Genomic DNA, 21,167 nt, shown 5'->3' on the forward strand with positions numbered 1-21,167 from the left:
AATTTCAGAGAAAAAGCACTCAAAATGTATAAAATCATTTGGTAACCTCAACTGCTGAGACTGTATTATTAGAACTAATGTCTAGCCACAGAAGTTTTTGCATTTCAAAAATTTTATGTAAGAGCATAATTTGTATTAATATACATTAAATATAAGAACCTACAGAACTGGACTTACTAAACACCAGAAAAAATATCTAAAGAAAATAAAACAAGTCTTTTTTCTTCTAAGCATATTTGGTTGAGATGATAATTGAAGTTCTATTTAACTGATAAAATATTTTCATCCTCAGGAGATCATAGTTTTATATATTGGAAAAACATATTATTATAGAGAATAGCACATATGAATTTATAGGCAGAGCCTAGATAGAAATAATTTAGAGTGAGCTTACGGCAAGTAATTAATATGTTTCCTCGCTTTGGTACATAGTTGGCACTCGGTAAATATTTCTTGATTGCCTGACCCCAAACAAAGGTTTATAAATCCAAGATACAAGCAGAGACATACTCAGTAAGAAAACTTAGTAGACAGATTTAGTCTGCTGAAAGATTGATAAAATTTTTCAAGAAATATAGCAAGAAAATGAGCATAGTTTAATCAGCATAGATACTAAAGAAAAAATGACAGAAAATAGAGCAGCTATATTCAACAGGTAATAAAAGAATGAAAGTGAGGACTCAAAACTTGTGAGAATCTTGTACAACTAAGGACAATGTACACTATGCAGATTTATGGTGATAATTAGTACAGTTTAAAAGCTTGCTAACCTGGACTAATAATATATTTTTAAAACCAGAAATAATGTTTCTTTTGAGGCCTTCATGTATTAAAATGCAACTGAAATCAAAAGTCATTTATTTGTGTTGGGTATTAAAGCACAAAAGAGGTGAGTCAAATGCAGACCTTACCCTTAAAAAGCAACAACCTACTGAAACATTAAGAAAAGTACTAAAATAATTTTAAACATGGAAAAATATCTGAAGTGCTAAAAAATGCCCAGAGGGTCAAAAAGAGAAGTTCTCAACCACACTGAGGTGATTAGAAAAAGCTTCATGAATGATGTTAAAACTCTGGGTGTTAATTTAGTGACTGATGGTTTGAATTTGCTACCCCAAAGCAAAAACAAACAAACAAAGAAAACAACACAAGGACCATAACAGAAATCCTTAAAAGGAAGCCAAGTTTTGAGAAACCCAGGACAGCAGTTGAAATGTTCCAAATCAGGGTAAGCAACCGAAGAACAAGATACAGATTTCAATCAAAACACACATATAAGCACACAGAAACCAAGCCACAGATTATATACAGTGAATAGTGAAAACAACCAGAGAATGTTCTACCAAGCAGCAGGAAAATATGTCCTATAAACTAGAGAAAAGTCAATGAAAACAAACACATTTAGGAATGAGAAGATGGAATTAGCACAAAAAACATTAAATATCTATTATAAATATTCTTCATATGTTCAATAAGGTAGAAGAAAGATGAACATGATGAGGAGATAAAGATATAAAAAAGACCCAAATCAAACTTCTGAAATGAAAAGTATACTGAATGGGATTAACAACTAATTTTATATGGGTTAATAAAAGACATTTTTTCTCAATTCTTAATCACTTTAAAAAAAATTGACTGTTTTAATCAAAAATAATTTCAATTCATTGTGGCATTACAGCATATGTAGAAATAAAATATATGGCCACAATAGCACAAAGAATGAGATGGGGAAAACAGAAGCACACTGTTGTATGGCTCATATACTACACATGAAGTGGTACAATATTATTTGAAGGTAGACTGTGATAAGTTAGAGATGTATATTGTAAACCCTAGAGCAACCACTAAGTAATAAAAGAAAGAGGTACAGCTAGTAAACCAATAGTGGAGATAAAAACAGAACCATTTTTGTAAAAACTCAAATCATTCAACTATGTTAGCGAAAGAAGAGAAAAACAAAGAACAGATGAGATAAATACATAACAAATAGCAAGAGATTAAATTTAAACACAACAATATTGATAGTGAAATTAAATGGAAAAGTTCTAAATGCCCCAACTAAAAGAGATTGTCAGATTAGATAAAAAAGCAAGACCCAACTTTATGGTGTCTATAGGAAACACTCTTAAAACATAAAGACACAGAGGTTAAAAATAAAAGGATGAAAGAAGATATACCACGCATCCACGTATCAAAGAAAGCCGGAGTGACTAAATTAAAATCAGACAAAGCAGATTTTAGAACAAAGAATACCAGGAATAAGAGAGACATTTCATTATGTTAAAGGGGTCATTTCATCAATATGGTTTAATAATCCATAAAGAAAAGCAAGGAATTAATTGCCATAAAAATTAGAATAGTCCTTACCTGTAGGGGAGAGGGAAAGGGTTATGGTTGGAAAAGACAATTTTGCAATGTTATATTTCTTTACTTGAGTATTCACTTTTTAAGTTATTTAAATTTTATGCAATTTTCTGCATCAGTATTTCATCTCACAATTAAAGGTATATTTTTTAAAATTTATGTTAATTTAGGTAATGTGAGATAGATATGAAAACTAAGAAAGCTAAGCTCAGGCTAGTTCTGAGGCAGCTGTCATCAGAACATGGCAGAGATTCTAACTGAATCTATTTAAAGAAACATAAAATGAATTGCAAAATACTGAAATTCATATAAAAATGGGGGGAAAAAACCCCTACACAATAGCCCCATGTGTTCAAGAAAGCCAGTACTCATAAAATCTTCATTGAAGTTTCCCAATATTAATCACAAAAGAATCTTTCATCAATAGGTTAAAAGTTTGTATGAAATATTGAGCTCAAGTAAAACCACAAGAAAATTTACATGTTTATACTAATAAGCTCCATAAGAGAAGGGACTTTTCTGTTTTATTCATAACTATATGCCTACTGTGTACAGTTAGGGTGACAAACTGTCTTAGTTTGCCCAGGACACAGGACTTGTAGTGCTAAAGTCAGGACATTCCCAGATAAACCAGGATGGTTGGTCTCCCTGTCATACTGTCGTGCATATTAAACAATAAATATAGAATTAATAGGTGATATTCTAAACTCCACCTTTAGTCATTCATTCAGCAATACTGAATGCTTTATTACATGTCAGAAAGAGGCAGTTAGGGTACAATAATGAATAAGCTAAAACTCTTGCCTCAAATAGGGGGGAAGCCAAACAAATAGACAAACAATTACATTACTAACAGTGCTGCTAATAATTAAGATACAAAATATAGGAGAAGACGATTCTGGCACATTAGGGTTGGTGGAGTGAAAAATTTAAAGTTTGATTTGGGACATATGACTATACTGACATGTTAAGTTCCAACAATAAATGATAAATCAAACTGTCAGGTAGAAAGAAGAAATGAATATAGGAGAAGATAAGATTCGAGAAGAACGAAGTAAGTTCAATTTGAGATATATTAAGTTTGTGGCACCAACAGCAGAAATCAGACTGGCAGGAAGCAATAAAAGTCAGTCTATTTTTTGAGAAAGAAGGTGGGAGGCGTGGGATAAAGGACAAGTTCTGCAGCCACAACTACTGTACAAAGCAAGCAGGGCATTCTTCACATCAAAGCAATAGCTAGATCTTTGAAACGTACTCATCTTCAGGGACATCAACATTTATATAGCAATCACACACATATTTTTATTTAAACTTAAATAAAGATAGAATTCCCTGAAATGGTCTCCCTAAATTCTGAATGGCTAATAAGATAAAACCATTATTGCCGGCATAAGCACATAGGCAGGAGTACAAGACCATGGACAGCTCATGCTTCTGTGGCAGATAAAACTAACTGCTTTCCCATCAGAGAAGAAATTTAGCAAAGAATATATTAAGAACCACTGTCACCCAGCCTAGATAACTAACATAGAACCAGGACAGATAACTAATATATGCTAACATGGGGTACCATTTGTTATTTAAATCAAGCTCAAAAAGCAATGAAATACTCCTTAGCACAATAATGCCAGGAGCAGTCACATTATTAAAAGGACTATGTTTTTATCATATCTTACTAGGCTGATCATTTATGGGAAAGCTTTGCTTTAATGAGATAAGATTTGCTTGCTTCTCAGATAATTTGCAAGAAAATCAGGAGCAGCTGTCACTAATCTGGAATCAGACTATCCATTATCTCTCCCACTCATGAAATCAGAGCAGCTGAGTCCTATTCCTTTCCGGCTGCAGATCCTGGGTAGAAATCCCTGATCAACTGGACAAAAGTCAAGGCAATGAAGTTTGAAAATTAATGTGGAAAGAATTTTCTGAGGAAAATATGAAGACAACACACTGGAGGACTGACCAAGCAGCCTACAGTAAGAGGAAAATGGTAATTAGAAGAGAAAGGTTGAGAATAAAGAGTATCTGCACCTTTCTTTTGAAGTTCTAAGACTAAGATCTTCTCCTCTTGTGTAATTCAAGGTAACAAGTAAATTACATAAAGTCCCAACATCGCTTTTCCTACATCATACTCTACAAAATTTCCCTGACCCTTAAATAAGTGTGTATACTGCTGTATAGTCCAGTGTTACTGACCTCAAAGAGGTGTAAAGCAGAATGTACCTAGGAAAGAGGTAACAGCTACTTTTAAATTATCTTGCCAGGGAATCCTGTAGAGAAATGACTAAAGAAACACCTATAACCTCTATTGATTATCATTATTACCATGTCAGTGCTGAGTATTACTAAAACAGGGTTCTATAGGATGCAGCTGCTCAAAGTTCCCAAATATGGAATTTCCTAGTTTCCTTCATAGGTCAACAAGGCACAATTCTATAAAACAGTAAAAGAAGGGCCTTCCAAACCCGTTACTGATCTCTAAGCAAAGTTCACACAAGTCAAATTATGAGTTTTTAATTCTGCTATATGTAACTCATTAGATTTTTTTAAACTTTCTTTCAAGAATTATTATTTCTTTTACATACGTGTTAACGTACTGAGCTAAAAACTGAGACTAACACAGTCGAGATCTTGGTTATTGCCCTCAATAATCTCACATTTTAATGTGGCAGCCAGATAAGTTAACAGATAATTACAATATAGTATCAAGGTGCTTTGAGTCATTAGGAGTCAAAGAAGAAAGACCTGAGACAGAGTGGAGTCAAAGAACAACGTCACTTTACCCAAGGCTCAAAGAATAAGTAGGAATTAGCCAAGTAAGGAAAGAAAAGAGAGATTACTCAGCAAAGGTAGCAGCAGGTACAAAGGCATGGAGGTGAATGAACATGAATTTATAGACAATGCAAAGTTGGAATTGCTGATATGTGGGTTAAGTGCTGGTGGAGGTGTGGTGCCTGGAAAGATCAGGTTAAGTGAGAGACCAGGTTAGGGATCATGAAGAATCTCATGCAGCATGTTAAGGAGTTCAGATTTTAACCTTAGTGTTAAAAGGAATTTTTTAAGCAAATAACATAATTATATCTTAGGAAGATTACATTAGCCATAAGACAGAAGTTGTTAGAGGCTGAAACAGAGAAACCAGTAATATTTTATTGGTTAATTTCAGAATAAAAATAAGAAATCCCAAACTAAGTCACGGGCAGTTAAATGAAGAAAGGGAACCAGTTTGAGAGAGAATGAGAAAAGAAAATTAATACGTTCTAATGATCAATGGGAGTGACCAGTCAGAGGAAAAAAAAGGAGTCTAAAATAATTCCAAAGCTAAAAGTTTATAAGCAACTGACAGGGCATTTTTTTTCAAAGGGGTCTGTGATGGTAGGGAAAATGATAAGTTCAGACACCTGGAATTTCAGATGCCAGAGACCACCCAAGTAGAGATGTCTAAAAGAAGTAATTGGCAATGCAAAGGCCTGATGATCAGGAGAAAGCTCATCTTAGAGATATGAATCACCTGTATCTCTAAAGACTGTTAGGGAGTCATCAGAATCAGAATATAGATAGCAGTTGAAGCTATGGATTTGAATGAAAAAGTAAACATGAGAAAAGCAACAAGCAAAGGATGGGAAGTACAGTATATAAACATTTAAAAGGTATTTAGAAAAATAAAAACCTTTAAAGAAGACTATGGAGGGTTGGTTGAAGAGCGGAAAAATGATACCAGATTCAGCATTTAACAAATGTTTACTAGGTCCCAACCATGTATCAGGCACTGTTCCAAGACAATAGTTGTAAAAAGAACCAGGAAAAAATGATGTTACAGACACCAAGAGAAAAAATATCTCTAAAAAGACAATGGTCAGTTGTGTCAAAATAAAATAAGGATTGAAAAGTATCATAAGTGTTAGCATTTTCGGTGGTCGTCGGTGGCTAATAAATTGGTAGGGAGTTAATGCTTATAAGGACTCAGCTGCATTAAATAAAGACACATAATAAGCTCCAAGAACACTGATATCAATAGCAGAAGCTGAAAAGCAGTAAAATTCAAGATTAAAACAATGACAAATGACAAATTTGTACTCCAAAGAAACTTAAATCAACCGAATACCCTAATCTCCTCAAACATGTTAACAAAATAGTGGATCTTGGCATTTGTTTAAAAATACAGGAACAGTGTGACAATAGGGAAAATGCAGGCTAACGAGGGAAAAAGTGTAATTTGGATGGTATTAAGCCCCACAAACATCATCAGATTAGAAAAAGCAGAAAGCAAATTAGAAGTATTTATTAAAAGTCACGCCCAGCCACTAAAATTGCTAACAAATGAGAGCAAATAATTACTTAAATTATCCATTCCCACCCCACCTCTCAAAGAGTACAGCTTTTCTTTACACAATGTGGGATAAACAGGCTCTCGTTAAGTATATTGAAAAAGATGGGTATGGTAAGATAAGAAGCATCTACCTGAAAAAATACATGGGACTATCTTTAAAAGGTATTCCAAAACAGAAATATAAAAGTTATATCTCAGTAAATTAACGTTTCTCTGGTTAGTTAGGAAAGGTGTGTGAGGCAGGCAGGATTACAAAGAAGAGAGACAGAAAGCGGTAAGAATTACTCAGGAGATTTGGAGACTCACATAGTCAACGGGGCCAGGAAATAAAAATCCTAGGTCTAATCTGTACCATTTAAAGTATGATGTGGACAGCCACTGTAAAATCAAGTCTTCGCCACACGCTTACTGGCCTTGTGAAATGCGACAAATTATTTTACCAGTTATCCTCTGTAAAATAAGGATAGTATTTTCCCTGCCTACTTCATGTGTTATACTTATGAAGTGGTACTACAGTGTTTTAACTCAGGCGCACAGAAGCGGAGCAGGCTGAAAGTGAGGCGCCTGTTACAGAAGGCTTGCCTTTCTCTACACCTTACCTGTTGCCTGCTGCTTCAGGAAAGGTACCTGGTAGGATCCAGGACCCACATGATCCTCAGTGCTGCCAGCTTCAGCCAATCTAAGCACACGGGGAGCCCGAGCATACATAATGGAGTGTGGGGAAGGGTGGGCGGCTGCAAAGGGATTAAAAACAGGGAGGCTAGAAGAGATGTGGAGCAAAGCGAAGCCGTCAACAACTTCAGGAGGCGTGGGAAAAACTTCTGTAAATGGAGGTGCTAGCGCAGGGGCTGTCGCCCCACCTGCTCATTGGTGTCAGAATACTCCCAGGTCGATTTCTAGCCGCGTAGAAAACTGAAAAGGAGCATGAGCACAGAGAGGTTTTCCCGCAGGTTCATCCCTTCACCAACCGAGAGCGGAAGCGCTCCTCCAAGGAAGGAGGTTAAATAGTAGGCGCCCACCCCTCTGCTTCCGGAGCTGGCTCCGCCCGTTTCTTTCCACCCGGAAGTCTCTGTGAGAGAGGTTCAAGCGCTTTTCCCTGGCCGAGCCCTGGGAGCATGCGCACCGAGCTGCACGCCTTCCCCACTCGCTCCGCCCCGCGCTCTTGGCGTCCTCCAGCAGAGGGCGGGGCCGAGGCCAGCTGCTCCTTTTATCGCGTTGCATCGCGATTCAGAAAAGCTCTAGAAAACGCTTTGGAAGGCGTTAGGGGTAATTTGACCGTGGTCCATTTCCCCTTTAAGTCAGGGCAGCTGGGAAGAGACTAGCAGCTACTGTGAAAGAAAAGCCTTAGTGCAAAGGGAAATGCTTCCGCAGCCTCATCCCCAACTCCTACCACGACTATACTCGCACCCCAGGGGGAAAGCACTCTGACTTTATCCCATAGATAGTCCAAAGGGTGCTAAGAGAAACCCAGAAGGTGGTGGTGACAAGAAACAGAGAACCGGGGGAAGGAGACGAAAAACTCACCAACCGAAGCAATGCAAATTCAGGTAACTGAAAGCTGCTCCTGTTGTCAGATACCAGGCAACGGCAGCATTGATTTATTACATTGTGTATAAGTAGAGCAAAGACCTTGAAAAAGCCTAGTCCACCCCACTAAACCAAGGAGTCTCTTAACCTTAGGCGAAAGAAACCAGGCTTCTTCAAAGGCCTTAAGGACTCTATGTCAGAATCCACCTAAAAGTTGTCTCAGGATTTTTTTGTTTTTTCCCAGCAAGGATTCCATCCAGATTCTAACCATTCTAAAGGCTTAAACAAATCCTATCCTATCTTGACCATGCCTTACCCCCAAATGAACTACAGTACTTTAATGTGTTCCTACTACAAATTTGTACTTATTTATACTCTGGAGGATACGATTCAGTACTCAATTCTGTGGGTCATTTATTGTGGCTTAATTGTTCCATATATGTTAGAATGCTCTCCATACAAGCCTTATCTGCCTCTCAAGAATGTATCTGTCGTACGTTTTTTCCTACCCAGTAGCTTCCTGAATAATCATTTAGTCACTTAAAAAACGCTTACTGGCATATGCCGTAGGTTCAGTATCCTTCTAAGTTATGGGGATACGAAGATATAAGAAAGTCTTCATCCTCGAGGGTTCTATATCTAATGGAAAAAGAGACGTGTGTACTTCATAACAAGAGATGACAAGAGAGATGAATAAAATGATAAGAAAAATATTACAGTACTTTGGATACCTCCTCTTCCTACTAAGAAACTGGATACTCAACTATATGGGGACCCCCAAAAGCAAATTCAGATGCCAGCCATTTTGCTGTAGGCACTGGTGAAGGCTCTCACATCCTCCTTCTGGCTTTTCACATCTGCAACAGTCTAGATTACTCTTTCCTGGGGTAGAGTTGGCTTTGAGACTGGAAATGGAAGTGGTAAAGCAGGCTTTATATGCTTTCTGTATGATCTGATTTTTGTCCACTGGACCTAACCTAACTTAGACAAAAGGAGCTCTTCATAGGTGTATCCTAGTTTATTTACAGATCTCTAAAGGGGAGTTTGTAGCCTTAAGACCTAGGTACCACCTAGAAATGTAGAATTTCTTTATGTTGCCTGACTCCTCAGTCCATGTTCTTTCCTCAGCGACCTCACAGAGAGGGGTAGCTGATCAATGGCAGGACTCTAGCGTTTCTGGGCCTTGTGGCCAGATCCCATCTAAATATCACACCACTGAGGTACAACCTCTACATTCTTTGATTTTGTAACACTTCGTCTCTAAGGATTCTGTGTTCCTTGCAAAAGGCTTTTCTTTGAAAAGTTTTTAGTGTGAAAATCCTTCCTCTATTTCCTTGAATTACTGTGGCTGTTCTTCTGTTTACCCTTCCCAGCTATTATTTCCCTCTTATGGTTCAGTAACCAGAATGGTACACAGTATTTAAGAATTGGAAAATATTTTTAAATGAGAACAGCAACCTTTTTAATTATCTCTCAGTGTGGTAAATATTTCTTAAATAGTTTAGAATGAGTGATTGCTAAAAAAAATTAAAATGTTAACACAGTATTATAATTATTTATGAATACAAAATAAAGAATTTGGTTCAGCATTTCTCAGTTCCTGCAAAATAGTTTTAATGCTAATCAACCACACTATACAACCATTTCCATAGTATTAGTAAGAGATGGAAACTGTGTTTGAACTCAGGTTTATTTGACTGCAAAATTTGGGTTCTTTCCGTTTCTCTGTGCTGGCTCCCACAAGAATAAACTTTAAAAATAAAGCTTGAGGGGTGCGAATTTGCTTTAAGTAGAGTTAAATACCTTATAAATATTATAAAACTGAATTGTTTTTGAAACTAATTTCTACAACCCATTATGACTTACTGGTTTTCCATTGTTTTGCTTTTTGTAAAAAAAAAAAAAATCAAGCAATGGTAATAAATCATTTGGCCTGTATCAAAATCAAATGAATATACTTTGTCAGTGTTATTAGAGGTCACGTTGTAAAGTGATATGCACTCAAGTTAAAATGGTAAAATTTTTCATTTATATGACTTGAAGCTTACAAAATATATTTTATGTTCATTACTTTGTCTAATATAAATTTATGTTTCTTTAAACTGCAGATTTGATATTCTGAAATCATGAAATTTCATGAAGTGTGTTTTTTAATTTATTTTTTATTGAAGTATACTTGATTTACAATGTTGTGTTAATTTCTGCTCTACAGCAAAGTGACTCAGTTACACATATATACATTCTTTTTTATATTTTTTCCATTATGGTTCATCTCAGGATATACGATAGGACCTTGTTGTTTATCCATTCTGTATGTAATAGTTTGCATCTACTAGCCCCAAACTCCCAGTCCATCCCTCCCCTAATCCCCTCCTCTTGGCAACCACAGGTCTGTTCTCTATATCTGTGAGTCTGCTCCTGTTTCGTAGATAGGTTCCTTTGTACCGTATTTTAGATTCCACATGTAAGTGACATCATATGTCTTTCTCTTTCTGACTTACTTCACTTAGTATGGTAAGCTCTAGTTGCATCCATGTTGCTGCAAATGGCATTATTTTGTTATTTTTTATGGCTGAGTAGTAGTCCATTGTATATATGTACCACATCTTCTTTATCCATTCATCTCAATGGACATTTAGGTTGTTTCCATGTCTTGGCTACTGTGAATAGTGCTGCTGTGAACACTGGGGTGCATGTATCTTTTGGAATTATAGTTTTGTCCATATATATGCCCAGGAGTGAGATTGCTGGATCATATGATACTTCTATTTTTAGTTTTCTGAGGAACCTCCATACTGTTTTCCATAGTGGCTGCACCAACTTACATTTCCACCAACAGTGTAGGAAGGTTCCCTTTTCTCCATACCTTCTCCAGCATTTGTTATTTGTAGACATTTTAATGATAGCCATTCTGACTGGTGTGAGGTGGTACCTCATTGTAGTTTTGATTTTCATTTCATGAAGTGTATTTTTTAAATTATACCATATTACCCAATGACCACCTGAGGTTTTATCACTGACATTCGTTGAGCACCTACTATGTGCTAGCACTGTGTGAAGCACTTTACATCAATAATCTAAATCATTTCTCACATAACCCGTGAGGTAGGCTCTATTAATATGTCTACTCTATTAATATGTCTACTCTATTAATATGATGAGGCTTAGAGCCATTAAATTTCTTATTCAATGTCACATAGTTAATGAATGATGGAGCTGAATTTAATGCTAGTCAGTTGGACTCTAGAACCTGTTTTCATAGCCATTATTTGGAAAATGCCCCCAACTGGGCTCTACTCCCACACCAAATAATCAGTAGTTTTTTTTATCAATTCTTATTTGAGTGTGGCTGCATGTTTATTTATTTCTAAAAAAGAAAATCTAGAAGTAATCTTTCAGAGGTGACGTGGTGGCTCCTTGATGGCAGGAAACTAGGATGCTGTATTGTGCTGCTCCATATCTTGATGTGCAGTTCCCATTCTTTTTTTTTTTTTTTTTTTTTTTTTTTTTGCGGTACGCGGGTCTCTCACTGTTGTGGCCTCTCCCGTTGCGGAGCACAGGCTCCAGACGCGCAGGCTCAGTGGCCATGGCTCACAGGCCCAGCCGCTCTGCGGCACATGGGATCTTCCCGGACCGGGGCACGAACCCATGTCCCCTACATCTGCAGGCGGACTCTCAACCACTGCGCCACCAGGGAAGCCCCCAGTTCCCATTCTTGAGATCTTTTCATGATCCAAAAATTATCTGCTGGAGCTCCAGCCATTATTAGGAGCAGGAAGGGAAAAAAGAAGTATGCTCCCCCTCCTTTTCAAGGAGACTTCCTGGATGTAACACAGAAAATGTATGATTGCATTTCATTGGCCCAAACTATGTAAATAGGCACTTCTAGCTATAAAGGAGACTAGGCAATATAGCCCCTTTCTAGGTACCAGTTTCTGTTACTGAAGAGAAGGGAATCATTGTAAAGAAGAACACCTCTCAGTTTCATCCACAATCATCCTGTTGAAAAACTTTCCCCTCCTTTGGTGTCCAAGGTACCCTACCCTCCAGATTCTCATTATACTTTCTTTTGACAGCACCTACTGTCTTCTCTATTTTTGTCTCACATTTTTCTTTTTTCTCCCATCCTCTTCTCTCTTTCTCCCTTGGTAATTTTATTCATTCTCATAAATCCTATATCCTCTTTGAGCTTCATGCATTTCCAAGTGTCTGCCTCACACTTAAATATAAGTGAACCACCAACATTTCAAATTAAATATCCCCAAACCTTAATTCATTTTCTCTGGAAAGCCTGATCATCCTCCTAATCTCCTATTTCTGTTCAGAAGAGCAACATCCTCTCATACATTAGGCTTGAAACATCTTAGACTACTTCTACTTCTTGTGCTCCCACATCCAAGTTCTGTTGTTTCCACCTCTGGGATCTTTCTGCAATCCACCCTCTCACCCCATCTCACCCCTGTAATTTTGTTGATTTGGTCTATTGTAATATCTCAACTGGAATTCCTTTTCCAGTCTCTCTATTACAATTTATCCCACATAGTGCAGTTGGGTTAATCTTCTAAGTATGATTTTGAGAATGCCACTTTCCTGCTCAGGAGTCTCCTATTGCTTACTGAATAAGTTTGGCATTGGGTGTTTCAAACAACCCAATATACCTTTCAATTCTTATGTCTTCCACTACTACCCATTCACACAAGTTACATATTGGTCACCTTGCCCTTTCCATCTCTGTGCTTTTGCTCAAGAATTTATCTCTGTCTGGAAATGCCCTCTCTTCAGTTGTTATCTATGAATGCTAAGCTCTTGAGAGCTTAATTCTTCACAGCATTTAGCATAGCACACTTTAAAGAGTACATTCTAAATGTTTGCTGAATTAATGTTTAAAAGGATAATAAGATATAAAATGAAACACCAGCCAAACACTATTGCTTTTGATATGTATGTATCTCTAGGTATAGTATCATGTCATCTGCAAACAGTGACAGTTTTACTTCTTCTTTTGTAATTTGGATTCCTTTCATTTCTCTTTCTTCTCTGATTGCTGTGGCTAAGACTTCCAATACTGTGTTGAAGAAAAGTGGCAAGATTGGGCATCCTTGTCTCTTTTTTTTTTTTTCTTTTGGTTTTCAGCACAATTTTATATCTTGTCAGAACAAAGAACATACATCAAATATGACAGGGGTACATTCCTTTAAGGTTTCAACAGAGATGTAGTTACAGTTTAGCAGGTACACAGTGAGCCAGCATGACCCTGTCATGTGGGAAGGGAACTTTATCTTCGAAAAAATACTAGCCTTGGCATGACAGAAAAGGAGGCATTACTCCTCTTCAAAGTGGACATTCCTTAATGGTTAAAGCTGAAAAATATTGTCTGTTTGACAGCCCATAAAGTTCAGGACAAAGCATGTATAAGCCAGAATGGCTTCCCCATACGTGAATATGAAAAAATGTTTTTTCCATTAATGTTAAAATAGTTCCTTTTCAATTCCTATTTTATTGAGTCATCATCAAAACGTACTGGATTTTGTCAAGAGGTTATTCTGCATTAGTTGAGATGATCATGTGGTTGTTCACCTTCACTCTGTTTATGTGTATATTATATTGATTAATTTCCTTATGTTGACCCACCATTGCATTCCTGGAATTAATCTGACTTGTTCCTGCTAATATGCTGTCAGGTTAGGTTTCCCAGTATTTTACTGAGTAGTTTTATGGGTATAGTCGAATAAGATTTTTTTTAAAATTTATTTTGTCTGCCCCGGGTCTTAGTTGCGGCACCCAGGATCCTCATTGCAACATGCAGGATCTTTAGTTGTGGCATGTGGGATCTTTTAGTTGTGGCATGCAGTCTCATAGTTGCAGCATGTAGGATTCTTAGTTGCGGCATGTGGACTTCTTAGTTCCGGCATGCAGACTCTTAGTTGCAGCATGCGAACTCTTATTTTCAGCATGCATGTGGGATCTAGTTCCCTGACCAGGGATCACACCTGGGCCCCCTGCATTGGGAGCATGGAGTCTTATCCACTGGACCACCAGGAAAGTCCCTCAGATAATATATTGATTTGCAGTTTCCGTGTGGTATTTTTACCTGGCCTTGGTATCAGGATAATGCAGGTCACAAAGAATGACAAAGGATGCTGTGTTAGTTGATTTTATATGTCAGCATGGCTAAGCCATAGCACCTAGACATTTGGGCAAACACTAATCTAAATGTGAAGTGAAGGTATATTTTAGATTAGCATTTAACTAATCAAAGTACAGATTACTATCCATAATGTAAGTGGGTTTCATCCAGTCAGTTGAAACCTTAACAAAAAACAGACAGAGGACTTCCCAAGGAAGAGAAGCTCTACCTCCACACTGCCTTACAACTCTAGCTGCAACACGAACTTTTTCATGGATTTCCATCATGGGCATCCTTGTCTTCTTACTGATCTTAGAGGAAATACTTTCAGCTTTTCACCATTGAGTATGTTGTTAGCTGTGGGTTTGTCATATGATACCTTTACCATGTTGGGGTATGTTCCCCCTATGCCCACTTTCTGGAAAGTTTTTATTATAAACGGATGTTGGATTTTGTTGAAAGCTTTTCTGCAACTATTGAGATGATCATATATTTTATTCTTCAATTTCTTAATGTAGTATATCACATTGATTGATTGACTTGTGAATTTTGAAAAATCCGAGCATCCCTGGGATAAATCCCACTTGATCATGGTGTGTGATCCTTATAATGTATTGTTGGATTCAGTTGGCTAATATTTTGTTGAGGATTTTTGCATCTATGTTCATCAGTGATATTGGCCTGTAATTTTCTTTTTTTGTGATTGTCTGTTTTTGGTACCTAGGTGTTGCTGGCCTCATAGAATGAGTTTGGAAGTGTTCCTTCCTCTGCAATTTTTTGGAATAGTTTCAGAAGGATAGGTGTTAACTCTTCTCTAAATGTTTGATAAAATTCGCTTGTGAGGTCATCTGGTTCTGGAGTTTTGTTTGTTGTGAGTTTTTACATCACAGATTCAATTTCAGTACTTGTAATTGGTCTGTTCATATTTTCTATTTCTTCCTAGTTCAGCCTTGGGAGATGGCACATTTCTAAGAATTTTTCCATTTCTTCTAGTTTATCCATTTTATTGACATATAGTTGTTCATGGTAGTCTCTTATGATCCTTTGTATTTCTGTAATTTCTTTTTCATTTCTGATTTTATTGATTTGGGCCTATCTCTTTTGTTCTTGATAAGTCTGGCTAAAGATTTATCAATTTTGTTTATCTTTTCAAAGAACCAACTCTTAGTTTCATTGATCTTTTCTATTGTTTTTCTGTTTCTATTTTATTTGTTTCTGCTCTGATCTTTATTTTTTCTTTCCTTGTACTAACTTTGGGTTTTGTTTGTTCTTCTTTCTCTAGTTGCTTTAAGATTAAGGTTAGGTTATTTATTTGTGATTTTTCTTGTTTCCTAGGGAAACTTGTGTCACTATAAACTTCCCTCTTATAAATGCTTTTGCTGCATCCCATAGATTTGGGTTGTTGTGTTTTCATTTTCATTTGTCTCTAGGTTTTTTTTATTTCCTCTTTAATTTCTTCAGTGATCCATTGGTTGTTTTTTTAGCAGCATATCATTTAGCCTCCATGGGTTTGTGGTTTTTTGCAGTTTTTTCTTGTAGTTGATTTCTAGTCTCATAGTGTTGTGGTCAGAAAAGATGCTTGATATGATTTCAGTTTTCTTAAATTCAGAGACTTATTTTATGACCTAACGTGATCTATCCTGGAAAATGTTACATGTGCGCTTGAAGAAAGGTGTATTCTGCTGCTTTTGGATGGAATACTCTGTAAATATCAGTTAAGTCCATTTGGTCTAATATGTCATTTAAGACCAGTGTTTCCTTATTGGTTTTCGGTCTGGATGATCTGTCTGTTGATGTAAGTGGGGTGTTAAAGTCCCCTGCTATTATTGTGTTACTGTCAATTTCTCCCTTTATGTCTGTTAATATTTGCTTTATGTATTAGGTGCTCCTATATTGGGTACATATATATTTACAATTGTGATATTTTCTTCCTGGATTGATCCCTTGATCCTTATGTAATGTTCTTCTTTATCTCTTGTAACAGTCTTTGTTTCAAAGTCTATTTTGTCTGATAAAAGTATTGCTACCCTGGCTTTCTTTTGATTTCCATTTGCATGGAATACCTTTTTCTATTCCCTGCCTTTCAGTCTGTGTGTGTCTTTAGACCTGAAATGAGTCTTTTTTTTTTTTTTTTTTTTGTGGTACGCGGGCCTCTCACTGTTGTGGCCTCTTCCGTTGCGGAGCACAGGCTCCAGACGTGCAGGCTCAGTGGCCATTGCTCACGGGCCCAGCCACTCCGCCGCATGTGGGATCTTCCCAGACCGAGGCACGAACCCGCGTCCCCTGCATCGGCAGGCGGACTCTCAACCACTGCGCCACCAGGGAAGCCCTGAAATGAGTCTCTCGAAGGCAGCATATATAAGGGTCTTGTTTTTGCATCCATTCACCCACTCTCTGTCTCTTGACTGAACCATTTAGTCAATTTACATTTATGATTATTATTGGTATGTATGTTCTTATTGGTATTTTGTTGTTTGGGGGTTGTTTTGTTAGTTTTTCCTTGTTGTTGTTCCTTACTTCTTTTGTCCTCTTGTGATTTGATGACTGTCATTAGTATTATGTTTGGATTCCTTTTTCTTTTTTGTGTGTGTATCTATTTTAGATTTTTGGTTTGTAGTTACCATCAGATTTTTATATAGCAATCTGTATGTATACGTGATTGTTTTAAGTTGCTGATCTCTTACTTTCAAATGCATTTTAACAACACTGCATTTGTACTTTCCTCCCCTCATGATTACTGTTTTTGATATCATATTTTACATCTAATTGTTTTTTTGTATCCCTTAACTGATAACTCTGAATATACATGATTTTACTGCTTTTGTCTGTTAACCTTCCTACTAGCTTGTGTATTGATGATTTCCTACCTTCACTGTATGTTTGTCTTTATTGAGGAGCTTTTTTCATTTCATAATTTTCATGTTTCTGGTTGTGGCCTTTTCTTTTTCACCTAGAGAATTTCCTTTAACATTTCTTGTAAAGCTGATTTGATGGTGCTGAACTCTTTTAGCTTTTGCTTGTCTGTAAAGCTTTTGGTCTCTCCATCAAGTCTGAATGAGAACCTTACTGGGTAGAGTATTCTTGGTTGTAGGTTTTTCCCTTTCATCACTTGAAATATGTCATGCCGCTCCCTTCTAGTCTGCAGAGTTTCGGCAGAAAAGTCAGCTGATAACCTTATGGGAGTTCCCTTTTATGTTATTTGTTGCTTTTCCCTTGCTGCTTTTAATATTTTCTCTTTATCTTTAATTTTTCCATTTTAATTACAGTGTGTCTTGCTGTGTTCCTCTTTGGGTTAATACCATATGGGACTCTCTATGCTTCCTGGACTTGGATGTCTGTTTCCTTTCCCAGGTTAGGGAAGTTTTCAGCTGTTGTGTCTTCAAATATGTTCTCAGGCCCTTTCTCTCTCACTTCTCCTTCTGAGACCCCTATGTTGTGAACATTAGTACGCTTGATATTATCCCAGAAGTCTCTTAAACTGTCCTCATTTCTTTTCATTCATTTTTTTTTTGTTTTTTCTGTTCAGTGGAAGTGATTTCCACTACTCTCTCTTCCAACTCGCTAATTTGTTCCTCTGTATCATTTAGCCTACTGTGATTCCTTCTAATGTAGTTTTCATTTCAGTTATTGTATTCTTCATCTCTGTTTGGCTGTTCTTTATATGTTCTAACTGTTTGTTTAAAACCTATAACTTCTCGCTCTGTGTATCCATTCTTCTCCCAAGTTCTTTAGTCATCTTTATGATCAGTACCCTGAACTCCTACTTGGGTAGATTGCCTATCTGTACTTCACTTAGTTCTTCTTCTCCTAGTTTTATTTTGTTCCTTTGTCTGGAACATATTCCTCTGTTACCTCATTTTGCCTAAGTTACTATTTTTATTTTTATATATCTCGTAGGCTGCTTATATTTCCCAACCTTGGAGAAATGGCCTTTTGTAGGAGATGAGCTATGTATCCAGCAGCACACTGCCTTCCCATCACCCAAATTATATGTTCTAGGGGTTCCACTTATGAGGGCTGCATGGGTCCTTATTTTATGACAAGTTGACTATGTACATGATCTGGTAGGCTTGGTTGGCCCCCAGGTCTGGTTGGTCAGGCCATGCCTTGTGTGGAGGCTGCCAGCTGCTGGTTGGTAGAACCAGGTCATGAGGCAGCTGACTCTGCCACCCCAGGAGTCCTGGGATTTATGCTGGTTCACTCATGGGTGGAGTTAGAGTCCAGAAGACTCCAGGGCTATTTCCTGCCCACTGGTGGATAGAGCCAGTTCCTGTGGTTAGTGCCAGCCTACTGGCAGGCAGAGCTGGGTACTAGAGTCTAGTTGCAGGAGCCAGGGGTCGCGGAGCTGATGTTGGATTGCTGGTGAGGTGGCGGGCCTGGTTCCTGACACAGTTAGGTACAGGGTCCTGGGTATCCTGAGACTTTTGTTGGCCTGCTAAAAGGCAGGACCAAGGCCCAGCTGGTCCCAGGACAGGGTCTGGGCTGCTTTGGGCAGACTGGATTCACAGGCTGTGGTATTGTGATTTTCTTGTATTTGGTGTCTGCCTGCCATTTGGTGAGGCTGGTCCAGAGACTAGTGGTGGCTTCCTGGAGTTCAAGGATTCAGGGACTGGTGCCTGCCCACTGGTGGGTGGCCCTGGGTCCTAGCCTCTCTGGTGGGCAGGGCCATGGCCAGAGGTAGCTGTGGGCTCAGGGGTCTTAAGGCACCCTGTCTCCTTTTTTTTTTTTTCAAACATCTTTATTGGAGTATAATTGCTTTACAATGTTGTGTTAGTTTCTGCTGTATAACAAAGTGAATCAGCTCTATGCATACATGTATCCCCATATTCCCTCCCTCTTGCATCTCCCTCCCACCCTCCCTATCCCACCCCTCTAGGTGGTCACAGAGCACTGAGCTGATCTCCCCATGCAATGTGGCTGCTTCCCACTAGCTGTCTGTTTTACATTTAGTAGTGTATATAAGTCCATGCCACTCTCTTACTTCTTCCCAGCTCACCCTTCCCCCCCCCACGTCCTCAAGTCCATTCTCTACATCTGCATCTTTATTCCTGTCCTGCCCCTAGGTTCATCAGAACCATCTTTTCTTTTTTTTTTTTAGATTCCATATATATGTGTTTGCATACGATATTTGTTTTTCTCTGTCTGACTTACTTCACTCTGTATGACAGACTCTAGGTCCATCCACCTCACTACAAATAACTCAATATCGGTTCTTTTTATGGCTGAGTAATATTCCATTGTATACATGCCACATCTTCTTTATCCATTCATCTGTCAGTGGACACTTAGGTTGCTTCCATGTCCTGGCTATTGTAAATAGTGCTGCAATGAGCATTGTGGTACATGACTCTTTTTGAATGATGGTTTTCTCAGGGTATATGCCCAGTAGTGGGATTGCTGGATCATATGGTAATTCTATTTTTAGTTTTTTAAGGAACCTCCATACTGTTCTCCATAGTGGCTGTATCAATTTACATTCCCACCGACAGTGCAAGAGGGTTCCCTTTTCTCCATACACTCTCCAGCATTTATTGTTTGTAGATTTTTTGATGATGGCCTTTCTGACTGGTGTGAGGTGATACCTCATTGTGGTTTTCATTTGCATTTCTCTAATGATTAGTGATGTTGAGCATCCTTTCATGTGTTTGTTGGCCATCTGTATGTCTTCTTTGGAGAAATGTCTATTTAGGTCTTCTACCCATTTTTGGATTGGGTTGTTTTTTTTTTTTTTGATATTCAGCTGCATGAGCTGCTTGTATATTTTGGAGATTAATCCTTTGTCAGTTGCTTCATTGGCAAATATTTTCTCCCATTCTGAGGGTTGTCTTTCCGTGTTGTTTATGGTTTCCTTTGCTGTGCAAAAGCTTTTAAGTTTCATTAGGTCCCATTTATTTATTTTTGTTTTTATTTCCATTTCTCTAGGAGATGGGTCAAAAAAGGATCTTGCTACGATTTATGTCATAGAGTGTTCTTCCTATGTTTTCTGTAAGAGTTTTATAGTATCTGGACTTACATTTAGGTCTTTAATACATTTTGAGTTTATTTTTGTGTATGGTGTTAGGAAGTGTTCTAATTTCATTCTTTTACATGGAGCTGTCCAGTTTTCCCCACACCACTTACTGAAGAGGCTGTCTTTTCGCCATTGTATATTCTTGCCTCCTTTATAAAAGATGAGGTGACCGTATGTGAGTGGGTTTATCTCTGGGCTTTCTATCCTGTTCCATTGATCTATACTTCTGTTTTTGTTAAGGCACCCTGTCTTCTGATGGGTGGGGCGTTATCCTTGCCCAGTTAGTTGCTTGGCCTGAGGTGTCCCAATGCTGTTGCCTACAGGCTGTTGGTTGGGGCCAGGTCTTGGCACTAGTGAGCTAGAGGGAGGATTCCACAATGGCACTGGCAAACACCAGTGTCCAAGTTGAGACAGAAAAGTTACATATACAGAGAAAGGATCAAAATTAAATCAGAGTGTTCATCTTTAACACTCTAAGGTTGCAGGCAAAGGAAAAACACATGCAGATTACCTTTTCAGAAAAAGTTCAAGGACACCAAAGAAGCCTATACCCAGTAATAATTTTCTCAACTGTCATAGGACATAAGGAAGACATGTGTGGCTATATGAGAATTTAGAAAGTACTATTTTATTATTCACATATACCAACTGAAGAGACTCATGAAATAGCTCTAACCAAAAAAGAAATGATATATGTGCATAGCCTCAAGGTAGAACACAATAAAAAAGTGTGGAAATAGGGTTGGTCAATGAATGTTTTTTGTAAATATACCACTGATTGTGTTTGAATGTTAATATACAGTAACAGA

The 21,167-nt window shown here is 37.8% G+C and overlaps 1 long non-coding RNA gene across 1 annotated transcript in view; it reads left to right on the forward strand.

Moving 5' to 3' along the window:
- Positions 1 to 8,007: 8,007 nt before the first annotated feature.
- LOC132519188 (uncharacterized) overlaps positions 8,008 to 21,167 on the forward strand; it is a 32,471-nt gene continuing 19,311 nt past the window's right edge. The window contains exon 1 of the long non-coding RNA XR_009540111.1: positions 8,008 to 8,241. This is a non-coding gene — a long non-coding RNA (uncharacterized LOC132519188). The remainder of the gene's footprint in view (positions 8,242 to 21,167) is intronic.

The sequence above is a fragment of the Lagenorhynchus albirostris genome, chromosome 4, assembly GCF_949774975.1.
Source record: "Lagenorhynchus albirostris chromosome 4, mLagAlb1.1, whole genome shotgun sequence".
Classification (NCBI taxonomy): Eukaryota; Metazoa; Chordata; class Mammalia; order Artiodactyla; family Delphinidae; genus Lagenorhynchus; species Lagenorhynchus albirostris.